Source organism: Octopus bimaculoides, chromosome 24 (genome assembly GCF_046866305.1).
Source record: "Octopus bimaculoides isolate indiv1 chromosome 24, ASM4686630v1, whole genome shotgun sequence".
NCBI classification, from domain to species: Eukaryota; Metazoa; Mollusca; class Cephalopoda; order Octopoda; family Octopodidae; genus Octopus; species Octopus bimaculoides.
The window spans coordinates 11999321-12014206 of record NC_142951.1 but is presented as its reverse complement, the minus strand read 5'-3'; the positions used below and the strand labels follow the sequence as shown (position 1 = coordinate 12014206).

Sequence of the window (14886 nt, the reverse complement as noted above, 5' to 3'; positions counted from 1 at the left end):
CTTTGTCTCATTACTTTTGTCTCACTCCTTCTCTAACTATTTTTCCCTCTCTCACTCTCTCTTTTTCCCTATTTCTCTCGCTCTCTCTCTCGCTCTCCTTCTCTCTCTCTCGCTCTCCTTCTCTCTCTCTCTTCCCTAACACTCCCATTAACTAACACATTGCTGATGCATTATCATCTCCGAATCTTTCTTTTCATGTTGTCTCTCTCTCTCTTTAAGAAGACTCTCTCACACGCGCACACACTTATCTCTTTATCCCTCCCTCCCTCTCTCACTCACTCTCACACACTCATACACACACTCTCTCTTTCTCCCTTTCTTCCTTATCAACTCTATGACCAACTTCTGTTTTTCAAAGACATGGAAATATATACGTACATACATACATACATAGCAGCTCTCACAAAACGAGCTAGTCTTTATAAGACCCACTGGCAAGCTAGAAAGAGTAACGAAACCACTCAAAACCACACGCTTTGCTATTTCAATAAATCATGTCTACAGACAAGGGGGATACTACGATTTAGTCATATGTATTATGTAATATAAATCAATTACATCTTAGCACTAGCAGCCATTTCTTCAGAGCCTATCAGAGAAATACACTATGTGTTTGTGCATGTATAAGAGTGAATGTTTCTGCGTGAGAATGTTTTAGTTATGTACCTACGTACATATGTATTTACGTATGTTTATATTCAGTTTTATTTCACAATTTCATGCCAATAGAGAAAGAGTCGGCTTAGATGCAAGGCTACTTCATTGAAACCAAAACATCAACGACGTATTTGTGCAAGTTTGGCATGTATGTGCATTATTTGGAGCCATAGCATGTGCATATTTGTATGTTCTTTTTATGGATGTATTCTCATGCATACATATAGTTGCATGTCTACACATGCGTGTATATGCTTAAATATCAAATTATTGGAAAACTTTACAGTATCTCAAAATTCCATTTGTGGTTTAAATCAGTATTTTTCTAAATAGCTTCTTCCTTTCTGGTTTTGAGAAGCCTAATTTCTTAAGATTGTTGCTTAAGTAATGTGTTACTTATGACCGGCCACCTACTTGATAGCAAGGTTATGAAGGAAAATATCTTCTTTTAATGAGTATCCTTTAAAATTTAAGAAGGTCTTTTAGATTTTTATAGTCCCAAATATTGTGATCATTTGTAGTATATGAATCGAAGATATGCACTCTCCTCACCCAACACCAATATGTATGTATTCTTTTATTCTTTTATTCTTGTACTCGTTCCTTTCATTTGGCTGCAGTCGTGTTGGAGCGCTGCCTTTAAGGGTTTTGGACCGACAAATCGACCCCTAGACTTATTTTTAAAGTTCTAATACGTGTTCTACGTCAGATCCCTCTTTAGCGCTACTGGTGACATGTAACCCAGTACAACCTGTCACATGGTCGGGTCGTCGGTGACTAAACTGGCAACCCCATCAAGCTTGCTTGGTGAGGAGGGTGATTGTTGGACACCCTGCGGAACGAAAAATAAGACCCGTCTAAGGGCGGCAGAACTACTGTGTAGTCAACGGTCAATTCAACAAGTACCATGTCGTGGTAAAGTGGCAATGAGCTCCATTGACCCGGAGAGCTATGCTGGAGGGAGAGAAATCTTCAGGCAAGACTTACCAGGTCAGACAGGTCGAAGTGTAGGAGACACACGAAACTTTAACCATTAAAGGAGTAAACCTCAATGACACTAAATCGAGGCGTCGGCAGCAGGGCGTGGATTTAGTTATCGGCAAGACCTAACAGATCAGATTCCTGGCTTTGAGCTAACAGGATGTCATGCAGAGGATCTTGAATACAAGACAACGGATGAGACCCTAATATTCCTAGTTACATGGAAACTGCGAGACCACATGGAGCAGCGCCCTGTGTCTCCTATAGTATGCGCATCCGTCCTGAGGGACGACCTAGACAGTACTTATACTATCGGACTCTCTTCATGAACCGCTAAGTTACAGGGAAGTAAACAAACCAACAGCAGTTGTCAAGCAGCGATGGGGACAAACACAGACGCAAAGAAACACACACAGATACATATGTGTGCGTGCGTATATATATATATATATATATATATATATATATATATATATATATATATATATATATACATACATACATACATACACATATATATATATATATATATATATATATATATATATACGACAGGCTTCTCAGTTTCCAACTACCAAATCCACTCACAACGTTTTGGTCGGCCCAAGGCTATAGTAGAAGATGCTGGCCCGATATGCTATGCAGTGGGACTGAATCCGGAACCATGTTGTTGGGAAGCAAGCTTCTGACCACACAGCCACACCTGTATATATATGTGTGCATACAGGTGCGTAGGTAGATAGGTAGGTAGGTAGGTAGGTAGGTAAGTAAGTTGTGTTGTTGTTGGCGCTCCGTCGCTTACGACGTCGAGGGTTCCAGTTGATCCGATCAACGGAGCAGCCTGCTCGTAAGATTAACAGGCAAGTGGCTGAGCACTCCACAGACACGTGTACCCTTGACGTAGTTTTCGGGGGTATTCAGCATGACACAGTATGACATGGCTGATCCTTTGAATTACAGGCACAACAGAAACAGGAAGTAAGAGTGAGAGAAAGTTGTGGTGAAAGAGTACAGCAGGGTTCGCCACCATCCCCATGCCGGAGCCTCGTGGAGCTTTTAGATGCTTTCGCTCAATAAACACTCACAACGCCCGGTCTGGGAATCGAAACCGCGATCCTATGACCGCCAGTCCGCTGCCCTAACCACTGGGCCATTGCGCCTCCACGGTAGGTAGGTACATGTATACCAATAGTGATAGTTTGATACATGTTGAGAAGCTAGCGAGTGACGGCTGAGTTGTATTACATTACGACATTATTACATTGAGTGTGATCATTAAAACGTTAAAGAATTCACGCTTTCCTTTGGTTCACACCTTTAATTTATATCTAAGCCATCCCTACTTTCAGGTTCTTATCTCAATTTTGCAGTCTTGCTTTAAAGACAGGTGCAAACTTTTATTTCAATGGCAAATATTTCTTCCCGCTTTTCGTTGCCCCTGCCCCAACCCCCGCCAACCTCTTTAAAACAGAAATATATTTCTTGTCGCTGACTCCATCATTCCTCTATCACCTATTTATCAACCGAGGTGTCATTCTATCCAGAAACTTTCTCACTACCATTCAAACTGTTCTGCATCGTTTTCAGTTATGGCATATAGGGAGATATATATATATATATATATATATATATATATATATATATATATATATATATATATATATATATATATATATATATTCACATATATATATATATATATATATATATATATATATATATATATATATATATATATATATATATATATATACATATATACATATATATATACACATATTTAGGCATATATATATACATATATATACACATATTTAGGCATATATATATATATATATATATATATATGCATATGTATATATATATATATATATATATATATATATATATATATATATATATATATATATATACATATATATATATATATATATATATATACATATATATATATATATATACGTATGCATATATATATATATATATATACATATATATATATGTATATATATATACATATATATACACATATTTAGGCATATATATATATATGTATATATATACATATATATATATGTATATATACATATATATATACACATATTTATACATATATATATATATATATATATATATATATATATATATATATATATATATATATATATATATATATATATATATATATATATATATATATATATATATATATATATATATATATATATATATATATATATATATATATATATATATATATGTATACATACATACATACATGCATACATACATATGCATGTATTATGTTTTATCGGTTTTGCTTTGGTTTTTCCCTAAATATATTTATGCTATAATCTCTCTACCACTCTAACTGCTTCCTAGATGTTATATCGTCTCCACTTACCTTCCTCTATCGATTTGCGCATCTACATTCAGTTTTACGTACCTTATATCTGTTAGCTTTCTTTTCATAACCATTAACGGTGTTGTTGTTGTTGTTGCTGGTGGTGGTGGTGGTAGTAGCAGTAGTAGTAGTAGTAGTAGTAGTGTTGAATTCATTCCCAACGTTACGCTTCCTTCTGTTTTCTTTTTTATTTCTCCGCCTCTTCCCTCTCATTGAAAGACTTCAATTCCATTGCACCCTGCAGCAATGTTTACGAAGCTTACATCATATATTTCAATGAACCTCTTCTTCTTCTTCTTCTTCTTCTTTTCTTTCTTTTCCTTACTTTCTTCATTTTATTTTTTATTCACTTTATTTTTTTGTTATTCTCATGTATTTATCGGTATTTAATTAACAATTTAACCTACAAACTCAGGCAGAATACCAAATATCTCAATTAGCATCCGAAGTGCAATGCAGTTTTGCACTCTTATTTTCTTTTCCTTCCTTCTTCGTTTCTTACTTTGTAATTCTTCGAACGTTAAGTTGGCCCACAACATCATGGTGTATTTCGCTAAATATCTTGATTTATTTTTATCGTTGTTGTTGTTATAGTTCAGGACTTGTGCCAGAATTTCAAACTAATATTATTGTTTGTTTTTCGGTTTTCCTTTAGGTTTTCTTCTTTTTTTTACTTTTATTACTAATGAGACTTTTACGTCCGTTACGAACAACGAAAGCTAACTCAGTAGAATTTACTCCTTGCATTTATTCAAGTTGCTCAATTATAAGAAATTGTAGCGTACTTTCATATGTTTCAGAAGTGGCTGTGTGGTAAGTAGCTTGCTTACCAACCACATGGTTCCGGGTTCAGTCCCACTGCGTGACACCTTGGACAAGTGTCTTCTACTATAGCCTCGAGCCGACCAAAGCCTTGTGAGTGGATTTGGCAGACGGAAACTGAAACAAGCCCGTCGTATATATGTATATATATGTGTGTATATATGTTTGTGTATCTGTGTTTGTCCCCGTAGCATTGCTTGACAACCGATGCTGGTGTGTTTATGTCCCCGTCGCCTAGCGTTTCGGCAGAAGAGACCGATAGAATAAGTACTAGGCTTACAAAGAATACGTCCCGGCGTCGATTTCCTCGAACTCGAACTTTGCTCTGCATGCGCAGTAACGTGCGAAACGTGTGATCCTCGCATTGGCAATGACAGTAAATGTTGAGCTAAGAATCTGCATTAAATTTTGCCAAAAGCTCGACGATACCTGAACAGAGGCCGACGCAAAGTCTTCAAATCGTTTTCATCTTCTGAAACTGAGATCTTGTGCAAGATTTTGTGCAACTGAAACCCGAGTGTTTTACTTTTAGTCAGCTGAAAGCAGTTTTGGCTCAAACTTGGCAGACATACGTCTCATGCCAAAATCTTCAGTAATAATGAACTGAACCGCAGCAAATCTGCACATCCTCTGATAACTCACTGATGGTGATTGCACGATTTCCCCTCACGGTTGCACGCACATCTGTGCTATTTTTCTCAGTTCTGCTGGTTGCATGTTTTCGGCCATCTTGGAAACGTTTGAATCACCCGTACACTTGTGTTATTTCTTTACTACCCACAAGGGGCTACACACAGAGGAGACAAACAAGGACAGACACACGGATTAAGTCGATTATATCGACTCCAGTGCGTAACTGGTACTTATTTAATCGACCCCGAAAGGATGAAAGGCAAAATCGACCTCGGCCGAATTTGAACTCAGAACGTAGCGGCATACGAAATACCGCTAAGCATTTCCCCATGCACTTTCTGCAACTTTGCGTAAGCCTCTGAGTATGTATCACCATGACAACTTTCTCTGTCATGGTCAATTCAACGATCACACGCTACACACCTTCCTTCCAAACATTGCTGTTAGCAGCAGAAGTGACCTAGAACGATAAAACGCAGTGCGCCTGCACAGCAATGTTCAAGGTGAATCTGGGCCAAGCCGCTTTACTCTGCGTGCTTTACGTTCGTTACTATGGCAACAGTCCGGATACTTATTGATCAGACCTCGTATGTACGTACATGCACCCACATATGCTTGTACATATATATGCATATGCACGTACGTGCAAATACATCCACCCTACATGTACATGTACACACCCATGCACAAACATATAAGAGTGTTCCTTAATATAAGACAGATCTATAAAGGATACATGGGTACATACTTACATACCTTTATATGTATATGCATATGTGTCTTTCATTTTTTTGCATATACGTAAATATACAGGATGACCAACAAAATCTGGATACATGAAATATCACTCATAGTATCATTTTTTTTCTTCTGCTAATTGAATAAAGTTTTCTTATTTTCACCTATATATCCAAACCTTATGGTCACCTTTATACAGTTGTGCGCATACATATATGTACACACCTAGACACACACATTTTAAAGTGCTTTTGTATTGTAGTCAGGGCCTCATAACTGTTTTTAAAAGTTTCTATTAGAATATCTTTCATATTCATTTGTTGTTGCGACTCCTTGATTGTGTCAGTTAAGTAGGAACGATTTCACAATTGCACCAATAAGAAAGACGCCGGTGAGAATTTTGCTTATGTAACTGGAAATATCTGTGAATGTGATCAGAAAATTTTAAAGTATTTTTACATTGTGTGTGATAGCATTAAGAAAGTATACACAGATAACGCAAATGTTAACATTCACTCCGTGACTAGAATAAAATTCGGATTTTACCAGAGGAATTGAAAACTACTAAACAATCGATGGTTCTTTAAGGAAGGTGATAAACTCTCGTATTTGCATCTACATCCAATCGTATTAAAACTTACTTTTGGAAACTTTATTTAAAATTTGTTGTTGTTTTTGCGTCAGCGCCTAGAAAGTTTGCAATAGAACTTTGCATCAAGGCAGTAAGCTGACAGAATTGTTACCAGGCCGTGTAAAATGCTAAACGGAGTTTTCTTGTCTTTACGTTCTCATTTCAAATTCCTCCTAGTTGAGCGCTGGAGTCGATGTAATCGACTTGGCCTCTCGCTCGAAATTTCTGGCTTTGTGCTAAAATTTGAAGCTAATATAACTTTGCATTATGTATTCTTTTGTACGTTTCAATCTTAAGGCTGTAGCCATGCTGGGGCATCATCCGATTGTTGTACACTGTACTAACATCTCGATGGGGCATTTATGTTAGTTATTGTTAAACGGTAGTCTTCAGGGTGGAGGCGCAATGGCCCAGTGGTAAAGGCAGCGGACTGGCGGTCGTAGGATCGCAGTTTCGATTCCCAGACCGGCGTTGTGAGTGTTTATTGAGTGAAAACACCTAAAGCTCCACGAGGCTCCGGCAGGGTATGGTGGCGAACCCTGCTGTACTCTTTCACCACCACTTTCTTTCACTCTTACTTCCTGTTTCTGTTGTACCAGTATTTCAAAGGGCCAGCCTTGTCATACTGTGTCACGCTGAATATCCCCGAGCTGTTCCTCTGATCGGATCAACTGGAACCCTTGAAGTCGTAAGCGACGGAGTGCCAACAAAAACAAGCAGTCTGCAGGACTCAATGAATGACAGGTTTAACAAAATATTACATTTTTTTTTTTTAAACAGTGAGGCCTTCCTGGTGATGAGTCATGTCTTGTGCGGCTACTTCTTGAAAAAGGTTGCCCTTGCTTGATTTACGTGTTCGATATACGAGTCACAGATATCTAACTCAGCGTTAAATAAACATTGAAAGTAATCTGACAGATCTGTTTTCCTAGCTATAAACAGAAACTTCTACGGTTCAACCTCCATGGATTTTTGCTTTACATTATATTTTTTATCTTTTAAGCATTCCCTATGATCCTTCATAAGTATGGAAAAGAAATATGCTTAGTGGGTGCAAACCCAGGTCGAAGATTAACTATAAACAAGGTTAATTTTTCAACCTTAATATAAAAAAAATTGCAGGTATAATAATAATAATAATAATAATAATAATAATAATAATAATAATAATAATAATAATAATAATAATAATAGTTGTCAAAGATCATGAAGAAAAAAAATGCTTTCTAATTGATGCATGAATACCAGCAGATGACAACGTTTCCCTAAAAGAAATGGAAAAACTTTCAAAATACAAAGACCTGGAAATAGAGATAACTCGAATGTGGAATCTAAAAACAGAAACAATTCCTATCATAGTAGGTGCCTTAGGTATAATAAAAAAATATTCAGACAAATACATAACAAAAATAGCAGGACTTACAAATATATATAACATACAGAAAATTGCACTACTGGGTACTGCACACATTCTACGCAAAACACTTTCAATACAGTAAACATAAGAGCACCACAGCAAAACACAGCACATACCCAAGGTGCACAGAGCTGCGCTCGGTAGTGAAGTGAAAGCACGTTATAGAAATAAAACTACTGAACAATAATAATAATAATAATAAATCATCATCATCATCATCATCATCATTATTATTATTATTATTATTATTATTATTATTATTATTATTATTATTATTATTATTATTATGTTGTTGTTTTTATTCTTTCTTCTAATTTTCTTCCATTTCTCGCCGAGTGTTTTCCGTACACCTAGGGCAGAGAAGCTCATTGTAAGCATTCCCAGTTTACACACGCAAATTCACAGGTAAAATACGTATTTAAAAAAAAATTAATTGATAAATAAATTCATGAAGGGATGTTGATTTAACAGCGACAATGCTCTTCTCAGTACATGAGGCGTTCCAGTTAACACGATTTTTTGCACTTTCTGTAGGGATGGTAAGCCTCGTATCATTTTTCAATTAGGTTTCAGTACCCCTTTTTTCATTCCTAGAGATCCTACAATCACTGGTACGGTAGTCGCCTTGAGATGCCAGATTTTTTTCAATTTCTATTAGCAAGTCTTTATATTTACTGAACTTGTCAAATTCCGTCACCGCTCTATTATGATCGCAAGGAATTCTCATTATTATTACATTTGTACATCAATCAAATGAATAAATCCAATAATGGAAAAATATTGATTCAAATCAGTCCCAAAATGTTTTTACTCTCGTCCGTTTTGGCGATGACGTTTTCCGGGATGTTTAAAGCGTTTTCATTACCCTCCAAAAATTTAAGGTGTTGGGCTTAACCGCATTTTGTCGACCTCTACATTCTGAGTTCAAATGCCGCCAGTGGCCACTTTGCATTACATCCTTTCGTGGTCGATGAAGTAAGTGCCAGTTGAGCACTAGGGTCGATATAATAGCCTATACCTCGGCCCATAAAACTTCAGGCCTTGTGCCTACAGTAGTAAAAATTATTATTAATCATGACTGACTGATTTTACAGAGGGTCAAGGGCTGAAAGTTTCGTACATTTACACTTGATGAGTACCAACGCACGAAACTCTTGGCACGTCCGTCACTGTAATTTCTGCTGATTATTAATAATTTTTAAAAAAATGATCTGAGCTCTAGTTTTCTGCTTGCATCACCAAACCTATAGATATGTCTGTGTGTGTGCATTTTAGGGTGTGTGTGTATATATGCGTGTGGTGTATGTATGTGTGTGTGTGTGTGTGTGTAGAGCAACAGATGTTTGTCGTGCGAGTGTGTATGCCGAGTGTTTGTGAATGAGCGTGTGTATACACATATATGTTGTGTTACTTGAATTGCACGTACAGAGTGTATTAAGGACGCCACCGCTTGCCAACCGATTTTGATTCTTTTATGTTCCCGGAAACTAGCGGTTTGGCAGAAGAGACAGATAGCATAAGTACCAGACTTTTGAAAACTAAGCATAAGATCGGTGGGGTCGAATTGTTCCACTAAAACCCTTCAACACAATATTCCAGCATGGCTGCATTCCATTGACTAGGACAAATAATAAATAAAAGGAAATCTATCATAACGAACTCTTCTGAAGCAAATGCCATCTCGGGAAACTGTACGAGTTACAGGATACCTTAAGCTGGTCCTACGGACAACTTAACAACGTATGAATGTTTCGCATATTTTCAATGATGATTATTTCTCAGTGAGTAGATTCAAAGCATAGTATCTCTCATTATGTACTATACCTGGACCTATGGTTACGATTGACATGTACTTGAGTATATGTTTTCCTGATCAGTGCTGACCTAGGGCTGAAGATCAATAGCAATTTTGCGAAGAAGTCAACAGAGTGATGCAAGGCTTCAACAATTGTGTGTTTGTTGACATGCGGTGGCGATCCGAGAGAGGTGACAGGAAATCAACGCTGTACGCACTTCCGCAGCTCAGTACATCGGCGTGAAATCTTCAGCTATGGTAACCCAAGACTGTTGTAATATATTGACGAGGAAGTTGCAGCAGCAGCAGCAGAAGAAGAGGAAGAAGAAGAAGAAGAAGAAGAAGAAGAAGAAGAAGAAGAAGAAGAAGAAGAAGAAGAAGAAGAAGAAGAAGATGACGATGACGATGACGATGACGATGACGATGACGATGACGATGATGATGATGATGATGATGGTGAAAATGACGATGGTAGTGATAGCCGCGGTGGTTGTAGTGGGGAAAGTAAAGAAGAGGAAGATGTGGTGTAATAAGTGAAAGAGGATGAGGGTGAGGAGAAGACGAAGAAGACGAAGAAGAACAACAATAAAAACAACAGCAACAATAAAAACTACAACTATTATGACTACTACTGCTACTTCTACTACTACTACTACTACTACTACTACTACTACTACTACTGCTGCTGCTGCTGCTGCTGCTGCTTCTACTACTACTACTACTACTACTACTACTACTGCTGCTACAACGTCAACAACAAGAACTGAAGAGTAAAATGCTTTTATTAAGTTAATAATTTAGAGGGCAGAATGAAGGCTATAATTTATTTATGAATGACGTCATTAGAAAATGTTAATTATAAAATAATTATAAGCTGGAATATGTATATTGAGATTGCTACAATGTTGGATGGAGTAATTTGTAAAATTCATATATATATATATATATATATATATATATATATATATATATATATATATATATATATATATATGCATATGTATGTATGCATTTGTATGCATATGTATGTACGGATGTATATATGTGTACAGAGATACAAAGAATCAAACAGAATTCGTAGCAAACTCTCCGCAGAGAATCCAGCCGTCAGGTAAGACAGTTGTGAAGTTTAGTGTAATGTTTAAAGTCACCGCTCACGGCAGTTACTACTGGGGATTGTATAATAGTAATTAAAATTCTGAAGTGACCATATATATGTATGCATACATTTACGTAAGGCTTTTGTAAAGTGTATACAATTTGTATGCAAGATATTGTTGGCGGCGCTGGTGTAACTGAATGTGGATGATGAAACAACTGTAAACATATAAGATAACATCTTTTACCTTTCACTTTACCTGCATTTTAATTTATAATGTGTGTCTATGTATGTGTGTGTGTGTATCTTATGATTACATAAACAAATATATTTTCAATTAGATTATGATACGAAGACATTTATATGAAAGCGGATTTTTGTAATTTCATTTCATACATATCAACACATTGAACAAAAATATGACTAAGAACTGCGTGTAATCTATTTCATGCGAGTGTGCTAGGTTTTACAAAGGCGAAACATGTCGTCCCCTCAAAATAAGGGTAGAGGAACATGTAATAATAATAATAATAATAATAATAATAATAATAATAATAATAATAGTAACAACAACAACATCGAAAAATACCTTAGGAATGAGAACCCAGATTCGAAATTTCCCCCAAAACACCTGATGAAGGCTGGAGGGTATATCATCCGAAACGTTGTGTTAACAACAAACAAGATGAGGACAAATATCCATCGATTGGAAATAATGTAAATAATGTACATAATTCCTCATCTCTTAAATACAGGACTGTATTATTTAATCGGTACGGAGCCGACATTAGACTTCAATGGAAATATATAGAGAAACTCCATCAAAAACTAGCTCGTCTTTCAAACCATCTAACTTTCCTGTGTAGATGTAGAAACTCAAAGCTAATACCACCTGGCTTGAATATAATGACACCAATGGATTCATATAAAGCTAGAAGAGTAGCGGAAAGGGCAGGACATGCGCTCGCCCGTGAGAAGATCCATTACAACCGTTAGAAAAAACATCAATTAAATAACGAAATCAAAGAGAAGTTATCTTCATTACTTTGGAAAATAACCAGAGATGATGATCGAAATAGAATCCAACAAGGTCTAGAAAAGTCATACATAAAAGAATTTGAAATGGGGAAGACACGCCAAATTAAGAAGTTTATGAAACTAAAAGGTCAGAGAATGAATACTAAGGTCCGTCACCCATCTGTGAAAGCAGTAATTAATCTAAGTAGCCGACATCAAGAAAGCTCTGAAGAAGCAGTACTGAACAAAGGCCTCAACTTTGCGACAACTATCAAGCGCATTCCATACTTGGACATAATATTCCCTATTGAAGAGATAGCCATAAAGATACCAAAAGCTCAGGGAGATGAACTAAAGTGGAAAGTGACACAGGTACTAGAAAAAGCAAAATTTCCCAAACCAAACATCACTAAGGAAGAAACGTTCGCAATAAGAATACAGCAGAGTGACAATTCCATCATGATACTTCCAGCAGACAAGGGAAATGCTACAGTGGTGATGAACAAGCCTGACCACTTGGAAAAACTGGCAAGTTTTATAAGTGATGGCATCTACAGCAAAGTAAAGATCCTACCATGTGGTTGGTAAGCAAGATACTTACCACACAGTCACTCCTGATCATATATATAAATATATATATATATGTGTGTGTGTGTGTGTGTGTGTGTGTGTGTGTGTGTGTGTGTGTGTGTGTGTGTGTGTGTGTGTATAAATATGTATATACACACATACATACATATTTGGGTACAGGACATCACCAACGGTACAAATAACATGAAATACGTAAACGAACGGGGGTAAAACGAGTGAAATTCGTAACCAACGAGAAAAAATGGAAAGCAGGACAAGTAAACACAGAGAAAGGACCCTTCTCCATGTTTACCTGTTTCACTCATTTTTCCCTCGTTTGTTTACGTAGTTCATGTTACTTGCACCGTGTGTGACATCCTGTACCTATATATTCATGTATATATATATATATATATATATATATATATATATATATATATATATATATATATACATAATTGTATGGATATATGCCTATATTTAGATATTATTATATGATCGAACGCTACGCATCCTTTTCCATGTTAGTTTTATTTATATATATATATATATATATATATATATATATATATATATATATATGTGTGTGTGTGTACACACACATTTATATATATGTGTGTGTGTGTGTGTGTGTAAGATACGTATAGATATATATATATATGCACACACACAAACACGTACATACTTATATTCTCGTGACTGTGCTTGTCTGTCGCCTCACCACATGAGAACAAGTATTCGTTTCTTTACATCAGTGTAACCTTGCAGTTCGGCCAAAGAGACTGGCTGTATAAGTACCAGACTTAAAATTTAAATAGTAGAGTCTATTTATTCGACTAAAACTTTCAACGCGATGCCACAGCGTCGTCGCAGTTCCAAGAGTAAAAGAAAAATCTTGTCAGAAGTGGGATTCGAACCCACGCCGGGAAGACCCAACTGCGACCTGAACGCAGCGCCTTAGACCGCTCGGCCATCCTGACACTACAAGTTTTATATCGAAAACTTCAGATTTCTATGCTTTCTATGTTTGAACTGCAATTCTAATTACTTTCAACTAGTAATTACCAGTGTAGATAATGAAATATAAATAGTTGTTTCTAAATTACGCAGTTAGTTGAAAAGATAAGCTGTAAATAACATTAAATCAACAGAATTATTTGGCAGTATTAATGATTTTTGCTTTTACGTGCTTCTTGCAGATCGTCTCTTTTAAGCATTCAGCAAACTGCAGGTTCCTCTGCCATTGATCTACGACAACGTTACCGTATACGTCTTTCATTTTCGTTTATTTGTTTGTTTTATAGAAAGGTATAGCGTGGTTAGAATAGATTAGTTTGTTATTTATAGCGAAGGAGTAGAGAGAGATATATATAGAGAGAGAGAGAGACTCCTCCGGTGTCTTGTCTACTTGCTAATAAATCAATGAAGTTAAAATTGTTGCAGAGAGAATGATATAAGCACTAAAATACGCTTAACTGTCTGTGGCCAGCATGAAAACTTTATTTGATCAAGGCAATGTTAATAAGGATGACAGGTAAATATTGATGAACGGTGTTTAAATCAACAAAACAGAGTTACAGACTACAACTAAAACACACACACACACACACGCACACTCATTATGTATATATTTATGTATATAGATATAGGTATATATGCCGGTATATATATATATATATATATATATATAGAGAGAGAGAGAGAGAGAGAGATAGATAGATAGATAGATAGATAGATAGATAGAATTATACATATATGTATATATATATATATATATATATATATGTGTGTGTGTGTGTGTGTGTGTGTGTATATATTTATATGTATATATGTATATGTCGTTGTTTGGTCATTATACATACATACATATATACATATCTAGAGAGAGAAAGAGGAAGTGTGAGAGAAAGACAGAGGGAGAGAGAGAGAGAGAGAGAGAGAGAGAGAGAGATAGAGAGGTGGGGGAGAGAATGATGCAAATAAACAAATGAAATTGCTTGTGTTTGATGTACAAAATATATGTACATGTATACATGTAAATAGAAAGAAAGCAAAGACTGAAAATTTTCAGACGATGAATATTCAGATATAAATATATATATATATATATATATATATATAT

General features: G+C 35.9%; 1 non-coding gene across 1 annotated transcript; it reads right to left on the bottom strand.

The window, feature by feature from the left end:
* Positions 1-13660: 13660 nt before the first annotated feature.
* On the bottom strand, positions 13661-13744 carry Trnal-cag (transfer RNA leucine (anticodon CAG)). The gene has a single exon. It is a non-coding gene; the product is annotated as a tRNA-Leu (tRNA).
* Positions 13745-14886: the final 1142 nt, after the last annotated feature.